The sequence below is a fragment of the Miscanthus floridulus genome, chromosome 12 (genome assembly GCF_019320115.1).
Source record: "Miscanthus floridulus cultivar M001 chromosome 12, ASM1932011v1, whole genome shotgun sequence".
Lineage (NCBI taxonomy): Eukaryota > Viridiplantae > Streptophyta > Magnoliopsida > Poales > Poaceae > Miscanthus > Miscanthus floridulus.
The window spans coordinates 67658536-67665419 of NC_089591.1; the positions used below are offsets into that span (position 1 = coordinate 67658536).

Sequence of the window (6884 nt, forward strand, 5' to 3'; positions counted from 1 at the left end):
GCTCCCTTGGATTTCGCTGGCCTGCTCGCTGCGGACGCGGCCCTGCCAGGTGGACGTGGGCGAGAGGAAGATGCCATGGCCACGGGTGGATCTCGCCTCGAGCTCTGCCTCCCGTGCGCCCCTCCTCCCCTCCGCTCCTCGTCTCGCGCTGGTGACCAAGCTCTGCCCCCGAGTGCAGTGCCTCCTGGACAGGCAGCAGCAGCGGGCTCTGTTATTTTCAGGGGAGAGGCGGTGGCTCTGTTCTTTATCAAATTTCTCTCAAATTTACAAAATTAATTTTCCTTTTCTAAAATTGCTATTTATAGTGAATCAATGAATAACATAGTATTTTACAACCAATTTGGATATAAACATGTCTAAAGTAGACCGATGTACTGTATACCTTTTACACAACAGCTTGTCCACAGCTGTTTCAGCCAAACGGCTTTCAGCTTTCTCACAGCTGACATCTCACAGCAGCTTTTCCACAGCCAACAGCCCACAACAACTTTTTCTCACAGCCACGGCTCAACCGGACCCTCAGTCTTCCCTTCGCCAAAAACTGACCCCTTCGGTATATATATAAAAAAAAACTAACCCCTTCACCATCGCGGCCGTTGGAGGGATGCCTACATCTGTTGTTCGCCGTTGCGCTCGTCTCTTTGCCCGGCACGGCGGCACCGAGCATCGGTCGAAGCTCGTCCGCCGCTGACGCCGGTCTACTGAAGCTTCGCATGACAGCTGCCTGAGACTTGAGTCTCAACGACGCCCTTCCTCGAGCATGACATTGGTGATCTGCAAAAAAACACCCCCTAATAATTCCAAAAAAACTCAGGCTAGTTCCATTACTATTTTACTGCAGGAGTTATATTGAGAAACAGTTGGTGATGCTCTAAAACTGTAAAACTATGACACGATATAGAATGGAGCAAAAAGAAAACTTTGAAACTCAAGTCACCATTACTGTTGCGGCTCCTATCTCGGTGCGCCATGGAAATGCTCAAGCTCTGCCTCCAAGCAAAGCCAAGCTGCCCACCCGCTGGCACGTGAGTTCCGGGGCCGTACTCCGTGCCAACAGTCGTTTGATTGGCGAGCACACGAGCTTCAGCTGATTCCACCCACTAGCTCTCGGTCTCGGTCAGTCCCACGCGCCAACCGAAGTCCGAAGTGCAGTCCCCAACTCCGTCCACCTACAACTACCCGGCAACACTCCACTGGATCGGAGCTCTCTCAATCAGCATCCGGCGCGTCCACGACCGCCCACCGCCACCCATGACTCCTCTGCCGCTCCGCCGCCTCCACTTCCACATCCTTCTCGTGCTCCTTGCAGCATCAGCCGCGCAGGCCACCGACACCAGCGGCTGCAGCGGGGGCGACCGCTGCGGCGACCTCGTCCTCCCCTACCCTTTCCATCTCAACTCTTCCTGTGTCAGCGCCGGAGCCAACTCCTCCCTCTTCCGCCTCTCCTGCAACGCCAGCGCCACCCTCACCCTCGCGCTCGGTTCCGCCACATTCCGGGTCCTCGCCTTCCTCCCCTCAGGATCGGTCCTCCTCGACTACGCCCCTGCGTCGCCGTCCCCATGCGACGCGGCCTACCCCCTTCTCACGATCGACCTCCCCGGCGGCCGCGCTCGACGCCGCTATTGGGGATTTAGTCCCACATCGTGTAGCGATGGTGGGGGAGCTACAACATATAAGGCCTTTGGGCCTTACTCAACCCAAAAGACTAGCCTGATAGGTGGAGGGCTTCTTCCCGCCTTATATGTTGTGCCCCCCACCATCGCTACACGATGTGGGACTAAATCCCAAAAATCTCCCCCTTAGTCACACATCGGGGTGCCCCCGCCATATGTGACGCTCGAGATTTTTTTATCGGATTTAGCTTTTCTGACCATGGGCTCATGATACCAATTGTTGGAAACCGGTGGTGACCACCGAGTTCTCGATCTTGGAGCTAGCTGGCTCGTTACCACGAGCCTGCGCTCCCACAGGTTCTAGGTCCACCGGAGCTACAACATATAAGGCCTTGGGCCTTCCCAACCAAACAGACTAGCCTAATAGGTGGGGGCTTCTTCCCCCTTATATGTTGTGCTCCCCCACCATCGCTACACGATGTGAGACTAAACCCCAACAATCTCCCCCTTAGTCACACATCAGGGTGCCCCCGCCATATGTGACGCTCGAGATTTTTTTATCGGATTTAGCTTTTCTGATCATTGGCTCATGATACCAATTGTTGGAACCGGTGGTGACCACCGAGTTCTCGATCTTGGAGCTGGCTTGCAGCCGGCCCGACTCGTTACGAGCCTGCGCTCCCACAGGTCCCAGGTTCACCGAAGCTACAACCGGCCAACGTGCTCCGCCTCTACGCCTGCGAGGACTCGTCTCTCTGCCGCGCCGGCTGCGATGATGTCGCGACGTGTGGGGGCAAGTCTGGGTGCTGCTACCCGCTCTCGGACGGCAGCGTCTGGAAGCCCGGGAAGGGGCTGGGCGTTTTCGCCGACTACGGGTGCCGGGGTTTCTCGAGCTGGGTCAAGAACCGGTCGGCACCAGCAGGGGCAGCAAGCGGGGTTGTGAGGGGGATCGAGGTCGAGTGGGCCGTGCCGAGGGGCAGCGCCATGGCAAAATGCGCCGATGGCGCGGCGCTCGTGAATGCCACGGCACTGCACGACGGCGTGCGGTGCGCGTGCGCGGCGGGTCTCGTCGGCGACGGCTTCGCACAGGGCGCAAGCTGCTCCAAAGGCACATGTAAGGACAAAAGTGTACACGGTTCTACTCGTGCGATCGATCTGCCACGTCGACTTATCAGTCTTCAAAACACGTATGCATATTTGTGTACACAGCCTGCAGCAATGGTGAGCATGCAGATGACGGCAGGGAGTGTTGCCAGGGACGATTCTGCTCCAAGAAGGCAGTCGTCCTTGCTGGTACGCGGTCACTGCACATTGCCCTGATGATTTGATCAGCCAGATACTACTCGTGCGAACACCCTTCCTTTTGTTGTGTTTGCTGATTTCGTCTGCGTTCACAGGATTTTTCGTTTCGCTGTTCTTCCTGGCGGCGGCAGTCTCGTTCTGGCTGTTCCTGAGACAGCCTTCCAAGGACAGCCGGTGGGACCTCGACCCGGCGTGCATCCCCAAGATCCTCCGGAGCGTGTGCGACGCGAAGCAGTTCACGTACGAGCAGCTGGAGGAAGCAACGAAGAGGTTTGACAGCGAGAAGGCCGTGGACACCGTCGACGGCACGGTCCACGCCGGCGTGCTCGACGACGGCTCCCTGGTCGCGGTGCAGAGGATCGGCTACGAGACGCAGGGGAAGCTGAGGCTGGTCCTGGACCGGATCGAGCTCCTGTCCGAGATCTGTCACCCAAACATCGCCCGCGTCGTGGGCTTCTGCCTCTACTCCAGCAACGCGCTGCTGCTGGTGCACGAGCACTTCGCCGGGGGCACGCTGGAGGAGCACCTGCGCCAGATGAAGTGCCGCGTCCTCAGCTGGTACCACCGGGTCAACATCGCCATCGACGTCGCCAGCGCCCTCACGTACCTGCAGGCGCACGAGACAGCCCCGACCTTCCTGTACGACCTCAGGTCCAGCGAGATCTTCCTGGACACCGACTTCGCCGCCAAGATCGCCGGCTACAAGCTCACGAGGCCGGCGACGTACTACTCCGCGTCGTACGACCAGGATGTCGTGTGCAACTTCGGCCACCTCCTGATCGAGCTACTGACGGGGCTGAGGCAGCAGATCCCGCTCGACTCTGTCGCGCCCAAGTTGAGGGAAGGGAGGCTCCACGAGGTCATCGACCCGACGCTTGTGTCGGGAAAGCAGCTCCCGGCCTCGCACGATGAGGTGAGGAAGGTGTTCGAGCTCGCCGTCCGGTGCCTGTCCAGCGCCGAGAACGGGCTCTGCATGCTCGCCGTCGCCAGAGAACTGATGCACATTCTGAGGGACTACAACGGGAGCAGCAGCAAGATCGAGATCTCCATACGATAGACTTACTGGATCACCTTGACATAGATATAGCGGGTACAACCTTATATATGAGATAAAAACTTCCTAGAACATAATCTATAGAGAGAGAGGAAGGAAGATGAGATGTCACCGACCATCCGCGGACTTGGAGGAAGAGCTTGACATAGCCACGGCGAAGGTGATGCGGTCCGGGTCGGCGGAGTCGCGGTCACGGAGTTGATGTCGGTCGCAGTGTAATGGTGGCGCAGAGGCGACGGTGAAGATGTCAATGGAGCTTCCCATCGCTTTAGCGCCTCCCTCTTAGATCGGATTAAGGTTAGGACTATAGGTGGAAGAAAGACGACTCAGGTGAACCTCGTGACGCGAGCCCCGGCCTCCCACCTCCTTTATATTGCGCTGTGCGACAAGAGCCTACCAATCATGGAATGGTTGGGCGCCCCCGATCAGGACGCGGATTAAGGCCCCGACTCGGTCGTTGGACCGAGTCGGGAAGAGATCAACCTAACATTCTCCCCCTTGATCTCACCTTACGACTTAAACTTAAAATCATTTTCTCTTTTTTCCATTACATCACAAATTAGAGCATAGAGCGTGCCTCGTCACAACAGTTAGTACCATTGGATTAACAACTACAACACGCCTCTCTGTTTTGAAACAGATTCTCAACTAGGCCCTTATTATCCAGGAATCATAAGCTTTACCTTAAACCCATGCCGGCTAAGTGTTCTCTGAACACGTTGGGTGGTAAGCCTTTTGTAAGCGGATCCATGAGCATCTTTTCTGTACTTATATGCTCAAGACTAATTATATGATCCCGGACTTTGTCTTTCACAATATAATACTTTATGTCAATGTGTTTGGCAACACCATTTGACTTATTGTTGTGAGCATAACATTCTGTTGGATTATTGTCGTAGTACAACTTGAATGGCTTATGTATGTCGTCTACCAATTTTAACCCGGGCATAAATTTCTTCAGCCAATTTACTTGCCCCGTGGTCTCATAACACGCTACAAACTCGACATACATCGTAGACAATGTAGTGACGTCTGCTTGAAACTTTTTCACGATATAGCTCCTCCTACGAGAGTAAATATATATCCTGACGTGGACTTTTTATCATCTCCCGCATAATCTGAATCTGTATAGCCCTCTATGTGTAGGAAATCAGATCTTCTGTATGTTAGCATGAGGCCTTTTGTGCCTTGCAAGTAACGCAAAACTTTTTTTTATCGGTCTCTAGTGTTTTATTCTTGGATTACTTTGATATCTGCCAAGTAACCCGGTAACAAACGCTAAGTCAGGGCATGTACACACTTGAGCATACTGTAAACTTCCGACAGCTGAAGCATATGGAACTGCTTTTATTTGATCGTCTCATATTGGTTCCTGGGACATTGGAATTCCCCAAATCTATCGCCCTTGACAATGGGAGCAGGTGAAGTCTTATAATTTTGCATACTGTATTTCTTTAGAACCTTTTCTAAGTATGCCTTTTGTGATAATCCTAAAACCCACTTTCTTCTATCTCGATGAATCTTTATTCCTAAAGCGAACGAAGCTTCACCGAGATCATTCATATCAAAATTCGAGGACAAGAACTTCTTCGTTTCTAGTAGTAGATTAACATCACTACTAGCGAGTAAGATGTCATCCACATACAAGATTAGGAAAATATATTTCCCATTCTTAAACTTTACATAAACACAATTGTCCTTTATATTTTCTTAAAACCCAAACTTAATTATCGTACTATTAAACTTTAAATACCACTGTCTTGATGCTTGGTTTAATCCGTAAATGGATTTCTTAAGATGGCATCCCATACGTTCTTTTCCTTCCACAACAAATTCTTTTGGTTGTGCCATGTAAATATTTTCCTCCAAATCCCTGTTTAGGAACGCCGTCTTTACATCCATCTGATGTAATTCTAAATCGTAATGTGCTATAAGCGCCATTATAATTTTAAAAGAATCCTTACATGAGACTAGAGAAAATGTCGCATTGTAATCTATGCCTTCTCTTTGCGTGAAGCCTTTTGCCACAAGTCACGCTTTAAATCTTTCTAAATTCTCTTTAGGGTCATATTTAGTTTTGTAGACCCATTTACAGTCTACTGTTTTGGCTACTTTAGAAATTGTTTCTAAGTCCCAAACACCTTTGGTATTCATGATCTCATTTCATCTTGCATGGCTTTAAGCCACTTTGATGAGTGAACGTTTCTCATGGCTTCTTCAAATGAGGTGGGATCACCCTCTATTTAAAATCCTTCACATTCATAGACTTCGTAGTCATCAGGATTAACTGGTTTCCTGACTCTTTTAGATCTTCTAGTGGCCTCGTTAGTTGACGCTGGTTCTATATAAGGCTATTGTTGCTCTTTATCATGTGTGACAACGGGTTCTACAGGATCTTGAAGGACAGGTTCCTCATGTTTATTCATTGTCGCCATGGGAGAACTAATAATAGGTGTTGTTACTACAGTATCTTGCACTGTTAGGTGCAGCAACAACAGGTAGCGTAAAGAATGGCTCCTGAACCATCGGAGTAGGCACATGTACCCGCTTCTCCTCTAGGTTAATTTCTCGTGCTACCATGCTCCCCTTGATCAACTCTTCCTCTAAGAACACAATATTTCTTGTTTCTACTAACTTCGTATGTCTGTCAGGATAATAGAAGCGATAACATTTTGACTTTTCTGGATAGCCAATGAAATTGCAACTGATTGTCTTGAAGTCTAGCTTTTCTATGTTTGGGTTAAAGACTTTAGCCTTAGCTAGACAACCCCACACACGTAAATAGTTAAGTAAGGGTTTCTTTCCTGTCCACAACTCATATGGTGTTTGAGGCATCGATTTGCTTGGCACTCGATTAAGAATATAAATGGCGGTTTTTAACGTCTTCATCCATAAACTTATCGGTAGAGTAGAGT

At 50.9% G+C, this 6884-nt stretch overlaps 1 pseudogene; it reads left to right on the forward strand.

Moving 5' to 3' along the window:
* Positions 1–969: 969 nt before the first annotated feature.
* On the forward strand, positions 970–3972 carry LOC136496045 (probably inactive receptor-like protein kinase At2g46850; annotated as a pseudogene).
* The last annotated feature ends 2912 nt before the right edge of the window (positions 3973–6884 follow it).